Source organism: Vulpes vulpes, chromosome 13 (genome assembly GCF_048418805.1).
Source record: "Vulpes vulpes isolate BD-2025 chromosome 13, VulVul3, whole genome shotgun sequence".
Classification (NCBI taxonomy): domain Eukaryota; kingdom Metazoa; phylum Chordata; class Mammalia; order Carnivora; family Canidae; genus Vulpes; species Vulpes vulpes.
In genome coordinates, this window is record NC_132792.1 from 88,303,020 (window position 1) to 88,328,556 (window position 25,537).

Consider the following 25,537-nt stretch of genomic DNA (forward strand, 5'->3'; position numbering starts at 1 on the left):
CATGGAATATGAGTTAATGGAGGAAGTGGGGAGAGGGGTGGAATTTTCAAACAAGAAAGCAAAGTTAAAATTAAATGTTTACTTTTAGTGGCATGAAATGCTAAGTACAAATAAATCCAGGAAACAAAAAACCAGAGCAATAGAAAATTGTTATCTATATATTTTTCTTCAAAATTCATTTTCAAAGAGCATCTAATCCAATTAATATTTATATTTTGTTACTGTTTCAATTAAATTGAATTTTTATTAATTTTTTTTAAAAACTTGCGTTCTAACTATCTTTAGTCCTTTGCAAAAAACACTAAGTACATTATCCTATTCAGGCCTCACAATAACCCACCACTATGGGGATTACAAAACCCCATTTTACAGATGAGAACACAGAGTAAAGAAATGAAGGTATCTTGCCTTTGGCCACAACTAGAGTAAATAGCAAAGCTTTAATTTAAATTTAGTCTATCTAACCCAGAGTCAGAACTTACTCAGCATTTATTCTTCTCTGTTGGGTAGAAGATCCTGACTAATGAATTTGAGGACAAGCTCAGTCCCTCCCCCTGTGACTCACCTTGTCTCATTTAAATACAATCTGCTTTCACTTTCTGTGGTATTTTGACTGAAAATCCCTACCCCGTGCCTCCCTCTCTGTTCAGCCCAGGCTTCACTCAGGCTGGCAAGTGAGCTTTCTTCAAACAGGACTTTCAACCTGTCAGAGGGCAGGTCAGAAACTCCTAAGCATCAAATCTCTTGTCTTTATGTCCTCTGCCCCTCCCGTCTCCCCCTGCAATAATGGATTTGGATGCCTACCCATGCTCACTCTGGCGACAAACTTTGGTCTGTTATTCACTCTATTCTTACATACATTCCCTTCTCCCTAGACTGATCAGGGTCCTTCCAGCCTCAGGAAGGGTCTGTGGTCGCCCCAGCTCCATTCTTCAGCTCCTGTTGTCTTCTGGACTGGAATATTCTCTCTTCTCTCTTATACCGAATCAAATTCCACCCCTCATCACCTCTTGGCCTGAGCCTACATTGACCCTCTCGCTCCTCCCTGTCCTCCTTCAGCTTTCACTGCCTGCTGGAGTGGTCTCTCAACCTTATAGAACAAGGTCCTTCTCAGTCAAATATCTATGCACATAGATTTATACACTATGTAAATGTACTTCTTTATAGATATTGTAAATGTGCAGTTTAAATCTTCACAAAGGGGTGCCTGGGTGGTCCAGTCAGTTAAGCCACTGCCTATGGCTCAGGTCATGGTCCCATAGTCCTGGGATGGAGCTCCACATCCAGCTCCCTGCTCAGTGGGGAGTCTTCTTCTCACTCTCCCTCTGCCACTCCCCTGACTCATACTCTCTGACTCTCTCTATCTCTCTGTCAAATCAATCAATCAATCAATCTTAAAAAAAAAAGGAGAAAGCTTCACAAAAATAGAAATTAAAACATTCTGGTATTTCCTCCTCTCACTTCAAAGATCACCCTGAGGCCATAAGACACAAACCCTCCTCCACTATGAAGTCTCTGTGCCCTCACTCATGTGGCTACTTCATCTAATGCTGCCAGCTTTCCATGTCAGTTTGTTGTGTCCCTCTAATAGGTCTTCTTAAAAAAAATATATTGTATGTTCGTTTTTTAAAAAGGATTTTATTTATTTATTCATGAGAGACACAGAGGGAGAGGGAGAGATGTAGGGAGAGGGAGAAGCAGGCTCCCTATGAGAAGCCCAATGCGGGACTCGATCCCAGGACCACAGGGTAATGACCTGAGCCAAAGGCAGACACTCAACCACTGAGGCATCCAGGTGCTCATATTGTATATTCTTAAGGGGAACAAACTCTGCTCTCACTGACTAAAATGGAATACCACATGGTGGGTGCCCAATTCATTATTGATACAAGTTCATTGATGTTCACTGCACTCCGCTGACATGCTAAGCTTTCAAGACTGCTGGTTATTGTTGGATCATAGCCCCTGGTCATTGTGTAAAACAAGATGCTAGTGGCTTAGGTTTCTCTGACTTCAAAGGAAAGCCAAGCAGTTAATGGGGTCTGGTGTCACTTGGCCAGTTCCTGTGAAACAGGAGATTTCCAAAAGAATAGTCCAACTTGCAGCCCAAGAGAGAATAAAGAATAAAGAATAAAATATTTCACCAAGTCTTGGCAGGTAGAGAATGGTGTGACTTTTTTTAAGATGTAATGTATGTGATACAGTATTAAAAGCTATAATCACCATGCTGTACATCAGATCCTCACGTCTTGTTAATCTTATAACTAATATTTTGTACCTTTTGACCAACATCTCCCCATTGCCTCCATTCTGCAGCTCCTGGTAACTACCACTCTACTCTGTTTCTCTGAGCTCAGCTTTTTTAGATTCCATATATATGTAATATTGTATAATATTTATCTTCTTCTGTCTGTCTTAGTTCACTTAGTATAATGCCCTCAAGATCCATCCAAGTTGTTGCAAAGGGCAGGATTTTACCCTCTCATGGCTGAATAATATTCCATTATGTATATATCACATCTTTATCCATGCATCCATCCATGGATACTTATGTTGTTTCCACGTATTGACTATTGTGACTAATGCTGCAATGAGCATGGGAATGCAATTATCTCTAGAAAACTCTGATTTCAAGTCCTTTGGATATATACTCAGGAGTAAGGTTGTTGAATGATCATATGGAGTTTATTTTCAGGTTTTTGAGGAACCTCCATCCAGTCTTCCATGGTGGCCACACTAACTTACATTCCCACCAGTAGTGCATAAGTGCACTTTTTCTTCCACTTCCTCACCAACACTTATCTTTTTAAAGATTTAATTTATTCATTCACAAGAGACTTATTTATTCATGAGAGACACACAGAGAGAGAGAGAGAGAGAGAGAGAGAGAGGCAGAGACACAGGCAGAGGGAAAAGCAGGCTCCATTCAGGAAGCCTGACGTGGGACTCAATCCCAGAACTCCAAGACCATGCTGTGGGCCGAAGGTGGCACTAAACCGCTGAGCCATCCAGGCATCCCCCTCACCAACTCTTATTATTTCTTCCCTGTCTCCTTTTGAATCCTGCATATATGACCCCGGGGTCCCAGGCAGCATTTCCTGAAGTACCTAGCGAAGTGAAAGGTGACATCATGCACCCTGACCAACATTTAAAGAACAACGCAATGTTTTAAAATCATTCTTTCTCTCTAATAAAACTTTCGGTCTATCACTATTCAGAATAATAACCTTGGTTGGGAAGGGTGGAGCATCCCATTACTAAAATGTTTTTTTTTTAATCTTAAACTATCTTTTTCACAACTTTAAATGTAGTCTTATGTTATTAAAAACTTCTGAAACATGTCTCATTTCTTTCTGTTTTCCCCTCGTCTTTTACACCTTTGTTAATTATATTAGAGATGGAGAAAATAGCACATAAGTGAAATTTGCCAGTGCTGACAGATTAGATAGTTGCAAAGGGTTCAAAGAGAGGGAGGGCAGCTGGGTAGGACATAAAGAGTCACACCATTCTTAATAAGTAATGAGAAAATGTCTAGCCATTGCCATGAGTGATTCATCTGGAGCATTAACACTCTAACTTACACGTGCAATAATACTGGCAGGGAAGACAAAACTCACCAGCCAGACCTATTTCCCATATTCCTTAGGATAGAATGCCAGTAGAATTGCCATGTTTCACTTTCAGTGGAAGGCATTGGATGCTTTTATTGACCTTTGATGAAAGAAATTTCCCAACGAACACTGCGATCTTGCATATGATGTTGGAAGGCAGAGTCTGGCCAGGAAAGAACCACTTGACTGGCCCCTGCAGAGGTGGTCTTGGAGCGATTCCACAGTGTGAGCCCTCCCTGATAATACTCCAGGCTGATGTCATTCTAAGCACGGAGCTCAGCTGCACCTGCAGGACAACGGCAGGATCTCAGGCGATCAAGGCCAAATTGGAGACCTGGATGGCAGTGAAGTTGGTGATGCTTCCCTTTCCTTAGACCTTTGGGGGTCTGTGCAGCATAGAGTGTACAATCATCCTCATTGTAGTTACAGCGATGTGGCTTTTCATTTCCTAACAATCTTCTCTGCAATCACTTATTAATCAATGACATGTGCAGAAACTAAGGCACCTCCTCATGATCACCTGGTGAAGCAGGTACTAGAAAACTATTCCCCAGATGGGGAAATACATTCAGAGAGATGAAGTCATTTGCCCAGATTCCCACAATTAGTAGTAAGTAGACATCAAGACAGCCTGGCTTCGAAACCCAGCCATTTCCATTTCACTGGGCTACGACTTGCCTGCATTGCAGGGTGACTACTAATTATATGCTCATTGTGTATAAACATAGGTCTATGCACACATCTCCCTACATGCTAGCCCGACCCTTCTCATTCTTAAATCACGACCTTTCCTTTCAGTTTTGTTTTTATTGCTGTGACATTTCAGTCTTTTCTGGCTCCCTGTGGCTTCCCCTTCAGCAGCAAGTAGCTTTGATAGCATTTTCCCGAAACACCATCAATGTTCCCCACCCCCACCCTCAATCCCCATTCCTTGCAGAATGAGTGTCCAAGGGAAATATTTTTTTTTCCTTATTTTTACTGGATCTCAAACACAGGGCTCAAATTGCTACAAAGTCTGTCAACTGGACTTCAACACAGAGGTAGAAAGAAGCTTAGTTTTATGCATTTGTATGTATTTCTATACTAGAATTCTTTAACTATAACTGAAGATTCTAGTCTTGACAGAGGACTAACTTTGCGAGATGTAGGAGGTGGGAAAAAATAGACTTAATCTAACTATGAAGAAAGTATCTTCGAGTCAAAAAAAAAAATCTTTTTTTCCAAGCACCTTTCCCACCTACATTCCAAGTCAAGAAGAATGCTACCAAATATCGTTTCCTAAAATACGCCCTTTAGATTCTGTGTAATAGTAATGTTTTAAAAAGTATGAAGATCTTCTTTTAAAAAGATTTATTCTAGGAGAAGTGTCCTCAAAGTGTGATCCTGGGAGCCCTGAGTAGTATGTGAGATCATTGCAGGGGTGCTGCAAAGTTAAAACTCTTTTCACAACAAAATTAAGACATTATGCCTTTTTTACTCTTACTCTGTCATGAGAATACAGTGGGGTTTTCCAGAGGCTATGTGGCAATGGTAATGATACCATTGCTTTGACAACTTTTATTCTGATATTTTAAAAGTCTCCCATTTTTACTTTCTAATACAATAAAGATTAATATAATCTATTTGAGCAAAAGCTCTATGAGATCCCCAATAACTTTAAAGACCATAAAAAAGGATCATGAAACCAAAAAGTCTGAAGGCTATTCCAAGAAATACTTGGTCATCTGAAATTAGTATCACATGAAATATGCAGAAAGAAGGCACCACATTACCAGGATAGTGATGGAAATGGAGGAGGTAACAGGAGGAAAAGAAATGAGTTCCAGTATTCCCAAAGACTGCTCTGAGGACGTCAGGCTGGGACCCACACCTGCAAGCTCTGCATATACAGCAGCAAAACGAAGGTGTAAGAGCAATGACCTAGCTAGCCATGATCTGAGCACTCGTTCAGAATTAACACAGCAGGGGATCCCTGGGTAGCTCAGCGGTTTAGCGCCGCCTTCAGCCCAGGGCGTGATCCTGGAGTCCCAGGATCGAGTCCCACGTCGGGTTCCCTGCATGGAGCCTGCTTCTCCCTCTGCCCGTATCTCTGCCTCTCTCTCTCTCTCTCTCTCTCTCTCTCTCTCTCTCTCTCTCTCATAAATAAATAAATAATAAAAAAAAAGATTTAACACAGCAAAAATGAGTGGATCTAGATGAGGAATTCAACAGAAAAATTCAAGTCAAGATTGGTGTTCCCATCTTGGGTCAACTGCCCGGGTTCATCTGACCAAGCACAAATACATGGACAGCAATTTCAGCCGTGCTGGTCTAATCTACAGTGTCTGCCTGCACCCTTTGAGGAGTACAGAGAGGAAAGCTGAGGTAAGTGCCAGTCTGCTTAGCATGGACTCTCCTTGGATCCAAATGACAGATGCCATTTGGAGGAATGCTGGCTTTACAGAGAGCCCACCTGTTCAGTCTTGTCAAGGATGGCAGTCCCAAACAAGTGATTGGGTGCAGTCTCAAAGCTGCCTCATTGTGGGCCTTGCAAAAGCAGTCTGATTAGTTATTCTTTGTGTAATCAAACCCCACAAATGCTATGTTTTGTGGGTTTTCTCTGCACCCAAGTTTGCAATTATCTGATCACATAAGAAGAAGTAGCACTGATAGCCTTCAGAACTTTGGGAAGTTGAGAGGAATGAAGTGTCCACTTTTCAAAGGCCAAGTTCTGAGAAAGTTATGTCCTGGTTTTGATTGATGTACTTAATACTGGCAGATTTCTACAAAGCTCTATGCTTGTAAGCAATAGCTTTAAAACTCAGAATTATTCTAAACAGTCATTCAAGACAATATCAGGAAGTACTTTACGTAGAATAAAATTTCAAGTATCCACATCCCAGGTACTTCTGATTACTATATGTTCTCATCAGTCACTGCTGAACAGAGAAATGCATCCAAAGAAAAGTATAGTCCATTTTGCTGCTTAACTCAAAAGATCTCAAGCAAAGGATGTACAACAATGTGAATGTCCTTAATGCCACTGAACTATATGTTTAAATACAGTTAAGATGGTCACTTTTATGTTATGTACAGGCATACTTTGGAGATATTGTGGGTTCTGTTCCAGGCTACAGTAAAAAAGTAAATATCCCAATAAAGTGAGTCAAATGAATTTTTTGGTTTCCCACTGCATATAAAAGTTATGTTTACACTATACTGTATTCTACTAAGTATGCAATAGTATTATGCCTAAAAAATGTACATCTTAATCTAATAAAATTATGTTATTGCTAAAAAGTGCTAACCATCATCTGAACTTTGGATGAGTTGTAATCTTTCTGCTGGGGGAGGGTCTTGCTTCATGATGGCTGCTGAAGGTTGGGGTGGCTGTGGCAATTTCCTAAAAGATGACAACAATGAAGTTTGCTGCATCCATTGACTCTTCCTTTCAAGATTGATTTCCCGGTAGCATGAATGCCATCTGAGAGTATTTTGTCCACAGTAGAACTTCTTTCAGTATTGGAGTCAATCCTCTCAAACCCTGCCGCTGCTTTCTCAAACACGTTTAGCTAATATTCTAAATACTTTGCTGTCATTTCAACAATCTCCATAGCATTTTCAGCAGGAGTGGTTTCCATCTCAAGAAATCACTTTCTTTGCTCATCCATAAAAAGTGACTCCTTGTCTGTGAAAGTTTTATCATGAAATTGCTGTAATGAGTCACAACTTCAGCCTCCACTTGGAATTCTAGTTTTTTTTGCTATTTCCACCACATCTGTAGAGACTTCTTCCGCTGAAGTCCTGAACCCCTCAAAGTCAACTGTGAGGGTGGGAATTAACTTCTTCCAAAGTCCTGTTAATGTTGATATTTTGACCTCTTCCCATGAATCATGAATGTTCCTCATGGCACTTAGAATGGCAAATTCTTTCTGGAAGATTTTCTTTTCTTTTCTTTTCTTTTCTTTTCTTTTCTTTTCTTTTCTTTTCTTTTCTTTTCTTTTCTTTTCTTTCTTTTCTTTAAAGATGTATTTATTCGGGGGTGCCTGGGTGGCAAGGTTGTTTAAGCCTCTGACTCCTGGTTTCCGCTCAGGTCATGATCTCAGGATCCTGAGATGGAGCCCCGCATTGGGCTCAGGGCTCAGTGCAGCATCTACTGGAGATTTTCTCCTCTCTCTCTCTCTCTCTGCCCCTCCTGCTCCTGCTCTCTCTCACTCTCTCTCTCAAATAAAATAAATGACAGAGAGAGAGAGAGAGAGAGAGAGAGAGAGAGAGAGAGGGAGAGAGAATAGAATCATCCTGAATTATCCTAGTTATATCTGTTTAACTTGTTGCATTCATTTGCTGTTTGACCTTGCACTTTAATGTCATGGAGAGGCCTTCTTTCCTTAAACCTCATGAGCCTTCACAGAGCTGAAGAGAGTTAGGGTCTTGCTCTGTATTAGGCTTTGGCTCAAGGGCATGTTGTGGCTGGTTTGATCTCATATTCAAACCACTAAACTTTCTCCATACAGCAATGGGGCTGTTTTGCTCTTTTATCATTCATGTATTCACTGGAGTAGCCCTTTTCATTTCTTTTAAGAACTTTCCCTTTGCATTCACAACCTGGCTGTTTGGTGCAAGAGGCCTAGCTTTCAGCCTCTCTTGGCTTTTGACATGCCTTCCTTGCTAAGCTTAATCATTTCTAGCTTTTGATTTAAAGTGAGAGACATGTGACTTCTCCTTTCACTTGAACACTAAGAGGCCTTTGTAAGGTTATTAACTGGCCTGATTTCAATAGTGTCTCAAGAGGTAAGGAGGCCTGTGGAGAAGAGAGACATGAGAACGGGTGACTGCTTGGTAGATAGAACACAAAGGTGTACCCATTGAGTTTGCTGTCTCATATGAGCACAGTTTGCAGTGTCACAAAATAATTACAATAGTAACATCCAAGATCACTGATCACAGATGACTTTAACAGATGTAATAATGGAAACTTTTCAAATGTTCTAAGAACTGCCTGGTGTGACCCAGAGACATGAAGTGAGCAAATGTTGTTGGAAATATGGCACCTATAAACTTGCTCAATGCAGAGTTGCCACAAACCTTCAATTTGTTAACACACACACAAACACACACACACACCACACAATCTGTGAAGCACAATAAAACGAGAATGCCTGTATATAATATCACAATAAAAAAGTGGGTTTGAGAGGGTGTTCGAGCTGCAGTAAGGAAAACCACTCCAACCTTGCTCTGAGCTGTCTAAATCGAGACAATTTCCAGAGTTAGGCAGATAGAATGTGCCAAACTACATTTGATATAGCCTGATCTCAGCAAGTGGGAATCTATACTTGGGCAGTAAAATGGATATACATCTGCACTTTGGACATGAAGATTATTTTAATCACTGCATATGTAGGTGTTATAAAACTGATCAAATTATGAACAACAGACTTTTGCACCCTGGACTGTCCTTGGCTACTGGGGAGCTATTTGCAAAACCTAACGCTTTGCAGAACTAATACTTAGTCTCCATGTTTGACTGAAACATTTGTGCAGTTGTTTGAACTGTTTGGACTCATACCTAGATATTGATTTGCAGAGTCAGTATTTTAGCACTTGAGTCTTTGAGAAATATGACCTCAGAAACAGGGCTATGGTTCTAAAAAATAAGTATAAATTGTACTTACTGAGTGGCAAGATTTTCACAATACTTATTAAGTGAAAAGAATCAGGCTAACAAGCAATATCTGCAATAGGATTCTATTTTTATATTTTATATATATATATATATATATATATATATATATATATATATACACAAGCACAAGCTTGTTAGAAATTTAAAACAGTGGGGGTGCCTGGGTGGCTCAATCCATTAAGCTTTCCCTTCGGCTTAGGTCATGATACCAGGGTTCTAGGATCTAGCCCCATATCTCTCTGCACAGCAGGGAGCCTGCTTCTCCACCTGCCTTTCCCTGCTTGTGCTCTCAATCTCTCTCTCTCTCTCTGTCAAAGAAATAAATAAAATCTCTTTTAAAAATTTTTAAACAGTGAATTAAATAGTAAAATAATCTGGGAATGGGGAGTGGGAAGCTGTAGAAAGATATACAGGCTTATTTTATTTTATTTTATTTTTAAGATTTTATTTATTTGAGAGAGAGAGTGAGAACACAGGTGGGGGGAGGGACAGAGGGAGAGGGAGAAGCAGACTCCCCGATGAGTAGGGGGGAGCCCAATGTGGGGCTTGATCCCAGGACCCTGAGATCATGACCTGAGATGAGGGCAGACATTTAACCAACTGAGCCACCCAGGTGCACCCAAGATATGCTGGCTTATTTGAAATAAGAAATGGAACTTATTGAATAGCAAAGAAAATGGCCTTTAATATAAAATGATTCTATGCATCTAAATTTAGTCTGCCAAGGATAAACCAGCCAACAACTCAAGACATTAATTATGTTCCAATCTTCTAACCAAAATAGGTGTGGGTTTGATTCACTAAATTAAGGTGTAATTTTATGTACAAAAGCCTTTTTAAAACTCAGTAAAACAGGCAACTAACTCATGCCCTGAGAGAATCTGTAAACTATTTGCATTCTAAACAAGAGGATATTTTTCTTCAATATTCAGTGCAAAGTCTACACATACTTATATATGCTTTTTATAAAACAATAAGAAAAATCTATCGAAGATATGGTATGCGATACTGGCACTTACAAAATTCTCTGTTATTTTGCCCAATTCCAAGGTAATAATTACATATCCAAATTATGGCTCAGTATATTATTAGAAAAGCCATTCTAACAAAATAGGCTACATTAGCATCAGGGTCACACTTATTTTTTTCTAAATTTTATGGAGCGCAAGATGATAAATCTGTTGTGTTGAATGATGGGCTAGTATGGAAAATAATCATAAAGATGCAGTGAGCTTAGAAAGAGGCATTACAACCACAGAGAGCTAAGGTTTGAGCAGAAACAAACATTATTTTGCCACTGTTTTTTTTTAAAGCTTTTATTTATTCACTCATAAGAGACACAGAGAGAGAGAGAGAGACAGAGAGAGAGAGAGAGAGACAGAGACAGAGACACAGGCAGAGGGAGAAACAGGCTCCACGCAGGAAGCTCGACCTGGGACTTGATCCTGGGTCTCCAGGATCACACCCTGGGCTGAAGGTGGCACTAAACCGCTGAGCCACCCGGACTGCCCTGTCACTGTTCTTTCAATTCATGTAATGAGTATATTCATTTAAAGAAGAAAGGAAGACCAAACATATAGGTAGCTAATATTACTTGAGGCCAATTTTCCTGATATTGGTCAAGAGGTTGGCAACTCTTACATTTTCTCTATGGTAATATCCCTAATAAATACATCATGATTTTAGTAAAAATTACGGAAAATAGAACAAAATATCTCATTTTTATTTATTTGTTCATGAGAGACATGCACAGAGAGAGGCAGAGACATGGGCAGAGGAAGAAACAGGCTCCCTGCAATGAACCCCATGTGGAACTCAATCCCAGGGCCTGGGAGCATGCCCTGAGCCAAAGACATGTTCAACCGCTGAGCCACCCAGGGGTCCCAAACATCTCATTTTTATTAACACAGATGTTCTGGACCTTTCTTCTATTGTTCCATAAAAAGAAGTGCCAAATTTGGTTTACTGATTTCAAACTTCATTATAAATCTATAATAATCAAAACAACATGGTTACTATCATAAAAACAGACAGACCAATGGGACAAAATTGAGAACTCAGAAATAAACCCATGCATACATGGCCAACTAATATTTGACAAGAAATACAAGAATACTCAACGGAAAAAGTAGTCTCATCAATGAATGGTGGGAAAACTGGATGTCCACATGCAAGAGTGATACTATACCCCTATCTTAGATCACTTACAAAAATTAATTCAAAATAGATTAAGGACATGAATGTAAGACCTGACACCAGAAAACCTCTAGAATAAAAATAAAGGAAAAAATCTTGACATCAGTCTTGGCAATTATTTTTTTTAGATTATTACATTAAAAGCAAAGACAACAAGCAACAATTAATAAATGAGACCACATCAAACTAAAAAGCTGCTGCAAAGGAAAAAAATCAAAAATTAGAAAGCAAACTATGGAATGAGAGAAAGTATTTGTAAAGCATACATCTGATAAGGGGTTGATATTCAAAATATATAAAGAGCTCATACAACTCAAAAGCAAAATTAAACAACTCAGATTAAAATATGGGCAGAGGGCTTGAATTGACATTTCTCCAAAGAAGACATAAAAATGGCCAATGAGTATATGAAGAGGTGCTAAACATAACTCATCATCAGGGAAATACAAATCAAAACCACAACATTACCTCACACCTGTTAGAATGATCAAAAAGATGAAAGATGACAAATGTTGGCCAAGAATATGGAGAAAAAGGAGCCCTTGTGCACTGCTGGGGAGGATGTAAATTGGTGCAGCCACTGTGGAAAACAGTATGGAGGCTTCCTAAAAACTTTCAAATAAAACTACCATACTATCCAGCAATCTTACTTTGAGGTACATATTCAAAGAAAATGAAATTATTATCTTGAAGAGATATCTGCCCTCCTGTGTTCATGGCAGCATTATTCACAATAGCTAAAACATAGAAACAACCTAAGTGACCATTGGCAGATGAATGGATAAATATATAGAATATTATATATATATATATCTCATAATATAAATATATATATTTCATTGTATTCTTATTTGTGACAACATGGACAGACTATGAAGGTATTATGCCAAGTAAGGTAAATGAGACAGAAAGATAAATACGATATGATCTCACTTATATGTGGAATCTAAAAGATTGAACTAATAGAAACAGAGACTAGAATGAGGGTTGCCAGGAGCTGAGGGGTGGGGAAATGGGGTGATGTTGATCAAAGGGTACAAACTTTCAGTTATAAGATGAATAAGTTTTGGGGACCTAAGGCACAGCATGGTAACTATAGTTAGCAATACTGTGTTGTATACTTGAAAGTTGCTATGAGAGTAGAGCTTTAATGTTCTCACCATGACAACAACAAATGGTAATTTTATGAGGTGGAGGATATGTTAACTAATCTTATTGTGGTAAATATTTCACAGCATGTATGGTATCACACCATCATATTATACACTCTAAATTTACACAATTTTATATGTCAATTATATTTTGATAAAGCTTGGGAGAGAAAAAAAAAGTGCCAAATTTGGGATCCTGTATGAGTCATCATTATGGGCCTGGACTGTGAAGGAAAGGCAAAGAAAGTATCAAAAAAATATTCATTTCAACTTATGAATATGCTTATGTTACAGATTTGGCACTTTCAGTATTGTTTGTGATAGCCTTCTTGATGAAGGGACAGTTGTCATTCTTAATTACGTCAAGCGAGATAATTTTATTTTCTCTGTATTGTTTTATATCATTTAAATCAAGGAGGAATTATTCAAAGTGAGGAGGAAATCTGTGACCAAAGCTTTATGAATGAATTAATTCTATCAAAAATATTGAGTGCTTGCTAAAATAACTAACACTGTTTATCATAGAATTTTTCTAGCACTTTACACATATAAACTAAGCAAAGCCTCACAATTTCCCACAATGGTGGGGCATCTGGGTGGCTCAGTGGTGGAGCGTCTGCCCTTGGCTCAGGCCATGATCCTGGGGTCCTGGGATCAAGTCCCCCAACCGGTTCCCTGCAGGGAGCCTGCTTCTTCCTCTGCCTATGTCTCTGCCTCTCACTGTGTGTCTCTCATGAATAAATAAATCTTTAAAAAAAAAATTCCCACAATGGAAAAAAACCTATCAGAATTTCCATTTACAGGGAACAAAATCAATGGAGTAAGTATTTCAGTGGCTCCTTTTTGCTGACGAGGAAGTTGACAAAAAAGGCTGTTGGGTCACTTATCCCAAGTCAGAAGAACAGAGCTAGAATTTACCCCAGGCAATGTGATTCCAGATCTGGGTAATAGAACCACACAGAATAGCTTCTTTCTAGGTTGTACATAGAGACAAGAAAACCCTCCCTGTCCTTTTCTTCAGGGAACTTACAATCTTAGCAGGAAAGCACATCAGATCAATCAAACCTGAATGATAAGTGCCCAGGTGGAGGGGAGAGGCAGTGTCCAGAAGGTTGTGTGGAATCTAATTTAAAAGGAAAGACACAAAGGAAGGCAAGTCTTCTCAGAGAAAGTACATCTTACAATGGAGCTTGCAGGATGAATAAGCCTTAACAAGATGACGGACTGGGAACAGAGGGGTCTCTGAAGTAAAACAGCTTGTGAGGGAGGCCCAGAGGTGGGAGAGCTTAGGCAATCCTGAATCCCAAAGGGAGCCCACCATGGGGGCAAAGCAAAGTGGGAGGCGGTGCAGTTGCTGGGTGGGCAGTGGCAATCCCAGATAAGGTTCCCTGAGGCTTTTTAAACTTTTATCTGAGGTGAATGGAAGGTCATTGAAAAATTTTAAGCAAAGGAGAGATTCTTCTGGTTGGTATGAGAGGAATGTGCTAGAAGGCAGGAGGGCTGGAAACAAAGCAGAACAGCATTTAGGAGGGCTCTGATAGCCCAGGCAAGGGCAGATGTAGGTTTGAAAATGAGAAGTGATGGAAGAGGTGGATGCATTCAAGGTGCATCTGGAGGTAGAGCTGGTCACACTTGGCAGGTGTCCAGGTGACTCAAGACCCCAGAGGACTCTTTGCCATGTGTGCATAAACATGAGTTTACAAGTTAAAACACTGGAAACAATGCCATTTTTGTACACATTTTAAATCCTGGGTTATGCCTTAAAATATGTATTGTTTTTTTATGGTGACATGTGAAACAAGAGAACACTACCAGGTTTGCTTAAAAACTGATGATGGAGCAATTCTCTGGAGCAAATCCTTCCCTTTGAAGTGTCACTTGTACAGTATCTCCTTAGGAACTACTCATAGCCTATGTCCAAAGAAACCCTTCACAGGTCAGAGATGTCTGAGCCACACCTCTACCAAATCCCTTCTTGAGACATCATGGGTCTAGCAAAGTTCTTTGTGAGCTCATACCCTAAGGCATGACCTCACGACCTAAACAACTTGAGTACTAGATCACCAAAGCGAGGGCTAGGCCAGAGACAGAGACTAGCAAGGTTCTGGAGCCACATGAGCAAGCTTATAGAAATTTGTACTATCAACACTGGTCAGCCATTTGCCTTGACCTGAACTGACCCCAATGGTTTTCATGAGAGTATCCTAGAGATGCACTGAATGGGTACTAATTCCACTCATAGAATATCTGCTTTTGATTTACACAAAATCTATCCAACCACAAAGCCCTTGCCTTGGCCATTCTGTTTTGCCAAGCATTTCCTCTTCTCTTCCCCAGACATAACTGGAAGCAGAGGAAGCTCCAGCTGCTGCTTTAAGATAAACTTGGAGGTCCATTAGCCAGGATGGAGTTCCTGAAGACAATCAAAGCAGATACATGTTCATCATAACTCGCAACTCACTTCTTTTAGATTTCAGTAGGACGAGAACATACAGATTCTAACCTTTCAAGCTCTGAGCAGCACAAGGTGGCCAGCAACGGCTGGGATTCCGCCAGCTTCTTGCTCTGGTGCAAGATAGCTGTGTGCTTGCAGGGGTGTGTTCTCCTGGAAGGGATGTCTTTTCCTAGACTTTAGGAAAGGCAGTCTTTGGGTTAGCAGTGGTCTTGCACTCGAACCTCAAACACAATAGATGATAAGATCATTAGCCATCACCTTAACAAAAATGGAGCCCATAGACTCCAAGTTAATTGAACAAAGTGGTCGCTTTCTTTTGAAACTGGGATTCTGTTCTTAGGGTTCAGCTAACTGAAAGACATTTAGTGATCTCTTATAGTAAAAATAAAAATTCACTAAATCTCAGTTAATGAAAATAAATATCCCTACTCATCTACAATATGTGCATCTTCATGGCCAAGAAGATGGCTCTGATTTTAAGGGGAAGAATAGAAATCAGATTAATATTTGTTACAAGCATTGGCTTAAGGTGATAAAGATGTTAACAGCCAACTTTACATCAGTTTTATACTGTTTTGTGAAAGCTTCGTGCTTTGTAAGATTTGGCAAAGAATTCACTTTTCAGATAATTAACTTCTGCTTATTGCTGAATTTGCATGCTTTACCCCAGATCAGAAAATAACCTAAACAGTTTCTTCATCTAGAATGTTCTTTTTCATGGGCTGGCACGCATCAAGCAAAGAACAAGGAAACGTCAAGCCCTAAATCTTTACGATGAGTTTATGATCTGCAGTTATGTAGAAGGTTTATTGATCAGTCATTCTTGTTTGATATTTTGCTGCAAAGGGCAGAGCTTACTCTGGAACTCTCTGCTCTCAGCAACTTCGTTAAACTTTTATTATAATTTAGAGATGTTTTTAAAAAAGAAAAAGAAAGAAAAATCATTCTGGGGTTGGTTCATGCCATGGCAAACCCTAATGAGTTCTGGAGTACAGAGGAATCACTGAAGACTCAATAATTTTAAGAATTAGAACAGGGCTTCTCTTAAGAGAAAGCTGGTTAAAATTAGAGCAGTATCTGAATGTAAAAAAAAAGAAGAAGAAAGAAAAATAAAAGAAAAGAAGGAAAGAAAAGAAAAGGACAGGCTTCACGTCAACACCATTTTTAAATTTCTGCCATCATGCTATGTAAATAGCTTGATGAAGAGAAGGATGGTGGCATTGTCATTCTGATGGATTTTTGTGGTTCTTAAAGCCCTTCTGTCAAATTATTTCATTTAATCCTACCTATTCAATGCCATTCCCAATTTATATAAGGAAATGGAGATTCAGAGAGGTTAATGCTGAGATCACATAGCCAGTAAAGGAACAGCACTGAAGAGGAACTTGGAAGGCATTTCAAGAAATCATAACTTTGACTTTTTGCTTAACATTTTGAAATTTCAGCAGCAGAACAGCAGCAGGAGGAAGAAAAGATTTATGATTGAGAAGAGAAGTCTCCAGGTCGTGCATCAGTAGGCATGGGATGCCAGCAATGGGTTTTGCCAGCCATTGTGTTAGCAATGATGACTCCTTTGAGAAAACATGGAAAGGTCTTCCTTTCAAAAGAAACTTAATGCATAAACCGGATAGCTATTTTTGCAGAGTCCAAAAATTCATTTTGAAGGCTACACACTAATGAGATAAATTTAAGAGAAATAACTCTCTTTCCAACTATCTCATTTTTCTTCCATTCTGGATGAGCTGAAAACTTTTAAAAGTTAGGAAACCTAACATTTCTATTAGAGTTATATATTTCATTCAACTCACTGAGTTTTATGGAAATATCTACCTAGAAATTTGGTTTTTTTTTAACTACCTAGAAATTTGGGGGAAATTTATGGAAAGTGGAAACAATTATTTCTGCAACTCTAACTATAAATCATTATATCTTATGTGCTGTCTCCAAGCTCAGTCATTAAATAATTGTAGGATGGGCCTCAGTGAAACTTGCTTTCTAAAGAGTTCACAAATGTGCAGAACTGTTTCTAAAGCATGCAGAATAAGATGCATTAAAAATATGATGACCAATAGATGCTGAAAGTGTGTCTCATGTGTATGGCTTTCCATTTCATTTTACATAAACATTTTCTAAAGCTTATAAAGGACCAAGCTGGACACAGGGTTTCAATAATACAAGAAGGGGATTTATTTCCCCTGTGAGCCAAATTGCCACTGTAAAAAAAAAAAAAAAAAAGTGCTAAATTTGAACTACCGTGGGCTCCTTTAATTAGTTCTTTTTGTTCTGAGAGGCTTCTCTTTCACAAAAAGTGTCCAAAATCCTTTTTTTATTTTTAATTTTTTAATTATTTTTTAAAGATTTTATTTATGCATTCATGAGTGACACACAGAGAGAGGCAAATACACAGCCAGAGGGAGAAGCAGGCTCCATACAGGAAACCCGAAATGGGACTGGATCCCAGGTCTCCAGGATCACACCCTGGGCTGAAGGCGGCACTAAACCGCTGAGCCACCCTGGCTGCCCCCAAAATCCTTTTAATAGACTACATGATTTTAAAGAATATGTTTGGAAATATTTGCAGAACTTTTCATTTTAAGGCCTAGTGATATGTAATCTAGTCATTTGCTCAACAAATGGTCAACTGAAACCTAACAACACTTTTTTTCCAATTTGCCTACTCTACTTCATAATCATCAAACACAGAGCCTTTTCTCTGTCTTAGTTTTGATAACCCCTTGCTACACTCTGCCTTTATGCCTGTGAAACCTTTTAAGTTAAGCTATTTGGTTTCAATCTTTTCAGTTGTATTGGCAACCACTTAGCATGTGAAGATATCTGTCGTAAATGTATTTATATGTCTTCATCATTTCACCCATTCATTTAAAGAATATTTGTTGAGGGTCTATTGTATACCAGGCTCTGATAGAGGTACTGGAGATGTAGCAGTAAACAAAAGAGGCACAAATGCGCCTCTCCATGGAGCTTATAGTCAAAGGGGAGACTACATATAAATAAAGACAACACATTTATGTTGGATTGTAGTACATGCCATAGAGAAAAAACAAGTAGGGAGAGACAGAAGGTGGGTGGGAAGAAGGAAGTGTGATTTTAAATATGGTATCCTAGGAAGTCTTCATGGAGGAAGACACATTTGTGCAAAGACCTAGAGGTGGTGAGACTTACAGGGATACCTGAGGAAGAGTGTTTCAGGTAGAGGAAAGAGGATGCCTGGCATGCTCCAGGACAAGCATGGAAGCCAGTGTGCCTGGGGTGGAGGCTGAAGGTGGTGAACGGCAGGAGATGTGAAAAGGGAGATATTGAGGTCAAGGGGGCAGATCTGTTAGGATTTGGGCTTTTTATTTCAACAAGGTAGAAGCCACTGAGCAAGGAAGCAAAATACTACTTATATTTTTGAAAGTTATTATTTTGGTTGCTAGGCTGACAGTAGTCTTTAGGAAAGCCAGGACCAACACGGGGGAACCAGTTAGGGATTATTACAATAATTAAGACAGAGACAATGTTGACCTGAGCAGAGTAGTAGTGCAGAGGTAGTGACAAAGAGTTAGATTTTGGACCTCATGAAGGTAGAACAAATAGAATTTACTACAGATTAGATATAGGATGTGAGAGAAAGGGTATTATTAAGGCTGACTTCAGGGATTGACCTGAACAAGTGCAAGGAGAGAAATGTCATTGTACTGGTGAGTTATGGTCAGGAGCTGACAGCAGCACTAGACACCCAGGAGGCTGAGAGAGAAGAGGCTGCAGTGGATCCGAGGTCCCAGGAGGCAGCAAGTGCAGTGGGCAGCAGCTAGGGCAGAAGGGTGGAGGCGGCTGATGTGGTCAGAAGAATGTTACATAAGGCAAGCCGGAGCAAATAAGTCAATATGCTGAGGGTAATGGGAGTCAAGTTTCTCTCTATCAGAGAAGAGATTTATAAATATAGAAAGGACAAAGCCTATAAAGAATCCTGATGTGTTGGGTTAGAATTGGAGGTATTGGTGTGAACTCATGATATATATATATATATACATATATATATGTGTATATATATATATATACACATATATATATACACACAGATATAAATACAGATATAGAGATAGAGGTATGTCTCTATATATTTACATGGATATATATTCATAGATGGATCCATGGAGAAAAAGGTGTATAGACGTACACATAGAAATAGACATAAGTGTGTGTGTGTGTTTGTGTGTGAACATGTATTATTTATTTCCTTGTTCTATCCACTGAGAGAACCTAGAGGCTATGACAGGCTGGTAACAGTGAGCATGTTGGGTGCCCAGGTCTTGTTTCTAAATGTCATCACGACTCCACTAAAAGGAGCTAGGGCTCCTTGGGGAGCTGGATGATTCCAGGGCTGGGGCAGGAAAAGTACAAACTGAGCCTGGAACATTTTGATGTGCCAGAAAGTAAGAAGGTACCCAAGAATAATGGAGACAGAGGGACCTAAGAGCCAGGCTGAATTTACCCTCTGGCTAAATCTGAGGCCCTTTGAGCATCAAAATAAATAATGAAAGTAGCAGAATACAACTCACTGAATAAGATAGGAATCGATGAGTCTACACTGACACAACTAAATAAATGCAGGGAAGGGAAAGATTTCTACAGAAGAATGCCAATTCACAATTGGAATGATGCAAATGGAAGATTATCATTGACAATCATCATAGTGGAAGTTGATTCAAGTGGGAGTCATCAATGTCTCCTCAGACAGTTCAGTGAAGATTCAACAAGGAACAGAATACAGGTGTAGCCTCAGAATATATTCCTACAAAATGCCAAGGGGATTGATTACCAAGGTGAAAATGGTGACTCAAAAAAGGAGCATTCCAGAGCCCGCCAATCCAGGTGATCAAGGTTAACATCTCAATGGTGGGATGGTTTAACACCATTTGCCTTTTATCGGAAATGTAATATGAGCACGGCATCATCGTTTCATTGATATTCCTGACAAGAATGCATGGCCTGATTTGGACTTGAAGGAACATTAGGTGGATCCAGCTTGAGATCCATGAAATCTATAGAATGAAGGTCATATGGTTTTCAAAGCTGTCAGGGGCAAGAAAGACAGGGAAAGACTGCAGAACTGTAGCGGGTTAAAGGAGAGTAAGGACACATGCCAACTAAATGTATTGTGCCATCTTGGATTGGATTCTGAACCAGAAATGAAAAAGAAACATCTTAGGAAAAGTTGGTGAACTTTGAATGGATCCTATGGATTGGTTGCACACATTGTGCTTATGTTGGGAGAGAATCTTGGTTTGGAAGGAATATATACACTGAAGTATTCAAGGATGATGGGAGTCATGTCTACACTTGCTCCTAAATGGCTTAATAAAAGGATATAGATCATGAGTATCTCTCTGTCTTTCAAATGAAGTTGAGAGAGATCAAATGCGAAATGATAACAGTCAGGGAAAATAGGAGAGAAAGACATGGGAGTCCTTTGTACCATTTTCCCATATTTTTGTAGGTTTGGAATTATTTCAAGATAAATCATTAAGAAGTCACTTCATTGGTCGTTGAGTTGAATCTCATCCTAATGGAAAAAGTCAATGACAACATTATGACCCCCAAAGTTCTGAGCAAATAGTAACTGAAAAAAATTTATGAGTTAATCTGAAAATTATGAGTTAATCTGAAAAAAGATTTATGAGTTTTAGTTAATAGGCAACTCAGTAGGTTTCAAAAGTTAATCGCCCATTCGAAACATGTACAGAAGTGCAGGCTATACTACCAGCAGTGCATTGAAAAAAGGGTGCTGATTTTGTGGTTGTTGTTGTTTTCCCCCTGGAAAGACTGGGCTGGAGAGCTGTTCTTATTTTAAAGAGGTCAGAGGCAATTTGGAGAATAAGAGGGTGAAAAATTGTGAAACCCCAGTACTGAGTGGAGAGGCAGAAGGGGAGGGACATGTTTAGCTCAGACAAAAGAAGTCACACAGGGGATCTATTCTTTGTCTTAAGCAATCTGGAGGGCTCTTGTGAAATAGATTTTAGACATTTGTATGACAACCATGGATAAAAACAGAACCAATCAGTGAAAAGAAATGTAAAGTCACTCATCTCATTTTCAAACAAGGAAAATGAAATGAACTTGGTGTGAGTGAGGTTTTTATCACAGGGAATGCACAAGCAGGAGGAGTGCTTGATAGAAATATTCTGTCAAGGGACACCTGGGTGCCTCAGCAAGTGAGCATCTGCCTTTGGTTTAGGGTGTAATCCTGGGGTCCTGGGATTGAGTCCCACATGGGGCTTCTCACAGGGACCCTGCTTCTCCCTCTGCCTATGTCTCTGCCTCTCTCTCTCTGTGTGTGTATATATCTCTCATGAATAAATAAAATCTTTAAAAAAAGAAATATTTATCAGAACCAAATATCAAACGTGTTAGGGGATCCTTGAGGTCTTTTTAAACACCGCTTACAACAATATCTACTATTTATTGAAAGCTTAGGGAGTTGCAGAACATTGTGCCAAGCATTACAGATGCATGATCTCAGTTCATCCATCCTCTCCAGATCTCTATCAGGTAGGCACCCTTACCCCTGTTCATGGTCACACAAGAAGAAAATGAAGCTCAAAGCATGTGTCCCACATGCAAGTCCTGTGAGCAGGGTTCAGCCCTCTGCCTCCTGAAACCGGAAGCTACTGCAGGATCCTCAGCTTCCACACTTACTGCCTGGCAGTCTCAGCAATTCTCTGTTGTCTCCTCCTTCAGAATCTTGAGCCATTGTTATGTCCAATGGACCAGTGCCCATTGATTTCTCTCACTGTCCATAGACTCTCCAATTTTCTCTTTCAATTCTTTCTCATTCCTCTCCTCTTTCCATAATGCTTTCTCATTCACTTGAGTCATAGCTCCTTCCCTACTATTAGGAAAATGCATCTAGTCCAGTTGTTTGTGCTTTACCTGGTGTCAACCCATCAGATAGATATCTGGGTTAAGGACCACTACCTTCCACCCCCCTCAAATCACCACCCCACCCCAATCTTGATCACATAGCCTCCAGTTATTGAGTCAACCTGCACTCATATCTGAGCAAGCCACGCCTCCATTCTACTCCTTGTTTCACCCAGTCCAGGTCAAAGGGCAACTCATTAAGAAAGCACTTAACCTGGAGTATTGAAATATCTCTGTGAATGCTTTGCCTCTGAACTGTGCTACTTGGCCACGGTGGTGGGGGATGGGGGGTGGGGGGTGGTTTGCTATTAGTCCCCAAAGTGGACGCCAGATGTTTGGATCTGGACAGGTGCTATAAAGCCGCATCCCAACTTCCTTAGCAACAGTTGACAGGGAATGGCTTCTTTACTGGTCACAACTGTGCGGGATATGCCTTGTGAAGGAGCCACCTTCCGACTTCCTGTAGTAAAGCCCCTTTCCTCCTGCCTCACCCTGCTGAGGATTCTGCAGAGCACTGTTAGACATGAGATTACATCTGCGTGCTTTGTCACATTTAACGGTGCCACCCTTGCACTCACAAAACAGAGATGTTTCCCTAGTGGGCTATAAAATGTGCTATTTGGGAAGCTAATTTTGAAATGTTGTCAAGCTAATAGGCACTTGGCAATGTACCCCTTTCACATAGATTCACCAGGAGTGAGACGTCACTGGTTGATTGGATGGCTTTCCAGACTGGTACTTTTCATATTTTTATAGTTTTTCTCCTCTGGAAGGCTTTGCCAAATCATCTTTCCGGAAGGAGACTCTGTCTCTCATGAGTAAATAAATAAAATCTAAAAAAAAAAAAAAAAAAAAAAAAAAAAAAGGCCCAAGAAACAGTGGCTTCATACATGCTTCGGCGTGAGTTTTCATCGCGGGTCCTCGCAGCCCCAGGATCAAGCAAGCGCGTGCGGGGCACGCTGGCCCCTCGGGGACTACAGGCCACAGCGGGAGCAGGTGGCTTTTCAGCTGCTGGAACCCGACGGGATTCCAGGACTTACCTTCACACTGTAAGGCTTTGAGCGGGCTTTGTGCGCCGCTTAAGCGAAACAATCCCCAAATCACTTTGTAACTCACATCCCCGCGCACTGATTGCCGCCGTGAGGTTAACTCTTCTCAGAGATTGCACCAATTTCATACCAGCGAGAAAACAAAACCAAAGACCCACATCAGAAACAAGCCAGCAAGGAACCAGGTCCCCTTCAGGCACACGAAGGGCATTTCTCCTCTCCTCTCTCTTTCCTGCAATCCCCAACCTACACAAAATGTGTGTGTGTGTGTGTGTGTGTGTGTGTGTGTGTGTGTTTTCCAGCGTGCGACGCATTCTCGCTCTGTTTGCAAAGCCTGAGCAGCTCCCCAAAGCCGGGGGCTCTGGAGCCGGGGCAGGCCTGCGAGGAGACCCACTGGGCGAGCGGCCGCGCGGCTGCGGGGAGCGGGCGGGGCCGAGCGGGGGGACCGCCCAGGCGCGGGGCGCAGCCAACCAGCGGGCGGGGGGGCGGGCGGCGCGGGCAGAGCGGCGCGGGCTGTCACTGGCGCCCGACGCGCGCTGCAGGTGGCAACTTGGAGGTGCCGCCGCCGCCTTCGCTGCGGGAGGAGCCCGGGTCTGGCGGCCCCCTCCAGCCTCTGCCAGCCCTTTCCCGCCGCCGAACCCGGGCCCGGGCCCGGGAGAACCCGGAGGGAGAAGCCGCCGCGCGAGGACCTGCGCCGCGCTACCCGTCTTCTGCCCTTGCGCTACTTTTTTTCTTGGAGGAAGGTTGTGCCTGGGGGCTGCGGCCGGGCTCCGGAAGGGGCTGGAGAGGAAGGCTGCGGGTGACCCAGGTGAGCGCCTCTCCTTTCCCGTGCCCCGAGCCTTCCGCAGCCGGGCGCAGGCCGGGACAGCGGCTCGCGGGGTGGGCAGGGGCCGGGGCGCGGGCGCCTGCCCTTGGCTCGAGGTCGATGGGGGAGAAAGCGAGGAAGGGGCGAGGCTGGCCCGGCCGGGGGCTGCCTTCCGCGTGCCGCCTCGAATCGGCAGGGACTCTCGGGCGGGCCCCCCGGGGCGAGGGGCAGGCGAAGAGGTGCTCTGAGATGGCCGAGGGCTGTGCACCCCGGCTCGAGCCGGCGGGGGTCGCCCGGGTGCGCGCCGTGCGGGATCTGCGAAGCCCGGGAGAGCGCGCCTTGGGCCGGTCGAGAGCAGGAATCTTCGGTCCCCGGAGCCCAAGGCGCTGGAGGACGTCATCCCTCTCGGCCCGGCAACTCCACCCCTCCGCGCCGGCGGCTCAGCCTCTTCGGAGATTCCGCGCCTCTGCCAACGCGCCAAGCGGCTGCTCTTGTCACTACCCTCCCTGCTCTCACCGGAGTTGGGGCGCCCCGGGGTCCGGCTGCCCGGCCGTGGCCGCCTACTAGTGCTCCGGGGGCGAGCGAGGCCGCCAGCTCTCCGCGCGGAGGGCGAGGTGAGCGCGGGCTCGCTCTCCAGTGCTCCCGCTGTCCATCCCCCCCGCCCCCCGCAGCTTGAACCGCTAGCTCTGGGAGCGGAATCGCAGAAAGCCAGACCTCTTTTGCTCCGGGAAATTGGGGGGGGGGGGGTGGTGGTGGCAGTGGACGGGGAGCCCCTAGGATGGTGCAAGCTTGGAGGAGACGCGAGAGCCTCTGCCTCCATCTGGGCGTTTCAGCCCCTGCCTTAAAGTGGCCAGTGGCTCCGACCTCCGCGTCCCGGCTCGCGGGGTGAGGGTGCTGGAGGCAGAGCGAGAGAGCGAGCGTGTGTGCGTGCGGGCCAGCGTGTGCGATCCTCCGCGAGGCAGAGGCGCCGGAGCCCGCTCCCGCTGCTCAGCCGAGCCGCAGGGCCCTTCAGCCCCGCGCACGAGCGGCGCGCAGCTGCGTCCCGGCGACTCCGCGCTGCTGCCTCCGCTCCTCCCGCCCCAGAGCCCAGGCCCCTCCACCCGGGCGCGTCCCAGGGGGACAATCATCTGGCCAGAGGCTGCGGGTGGAGGATCGAGGGGCTCCCGAGGCGAAAGAAGCGTTTTTTCAAAATCCAGGGGAGCGCCCCTCGCAGGGCGTTTCATTTTCCCGCGGCTGGGCTGCAGGGACTCGGGGTGGAGGCTGGCGGAGGCTGCGCGCGCTCGAGGGAGGGCGTCGTGTCACTTGGGAAGCCGAAGTTGAGGCTGCAGCAGCCGAGCTCCCTTGGGCTCCCCTTGCTGCGAGGAGGGGAGCTCGGCCGGGGGGCTGGGGAGGCGCGCCGCGCGGAGGTGGGTGGCCGGGGACCCGCGGCGGGAGGGCGCGGCGGGGCCGGGGCCGGGGGGGGGGGGGGCAGCCTGCTGGCGCGGAAAGTTGAGGACGGGTCCTCGCTGTGCGGGGACAGCCCTCGCGGCCACTGCGGGCTGGGGAGCCGCAGCCACGCGGCGCGTGCGGCCGCCCCCTCGGCCCGCCTGCTCGGCTTTCGCTTTTCCTTCCGCCTCTGCGCGGGGAGAGCCTGGGGGCTGGTGGCGAAATCGTCTCGGGAGCGAGGGGCGGTGTCCACTAC

At 43.0% G+C, this 25,537-nt stretch overlaps 1 protein-coding gene across 11 annotated transcripts in view; it reads left to right on the top strand.

The window, feature by feature from the left end:
- The first annotated feature begins 23,544 nt into the window (after positions 1-23,544).
- The window catches only part of EPB41L3 (erythrocyte membrane protein band 4.1 like 3), a 227,621-nt gene continuing 225,628 nt past the window's right edge, over positions 23,545-25,537 (top strand). For 3 of the 11 annotated variants that reach the window (XM_072734985.1, XM_072734978.1, XM_072734982.1), the window contains exon 1: positions 23,553-23,859. The gene's annotated coding sequence lies outside the window, so the exon portion shown is untranslated. Of the gene's footprint in view, positions 23,860-25,537 lie in introns of all 11 variants that reach the window. The other 8 variants (XM_072734954.1, XM_072734953.1, XM_072734955.1 and 5 more) reach the window with 4 other exon arrangements.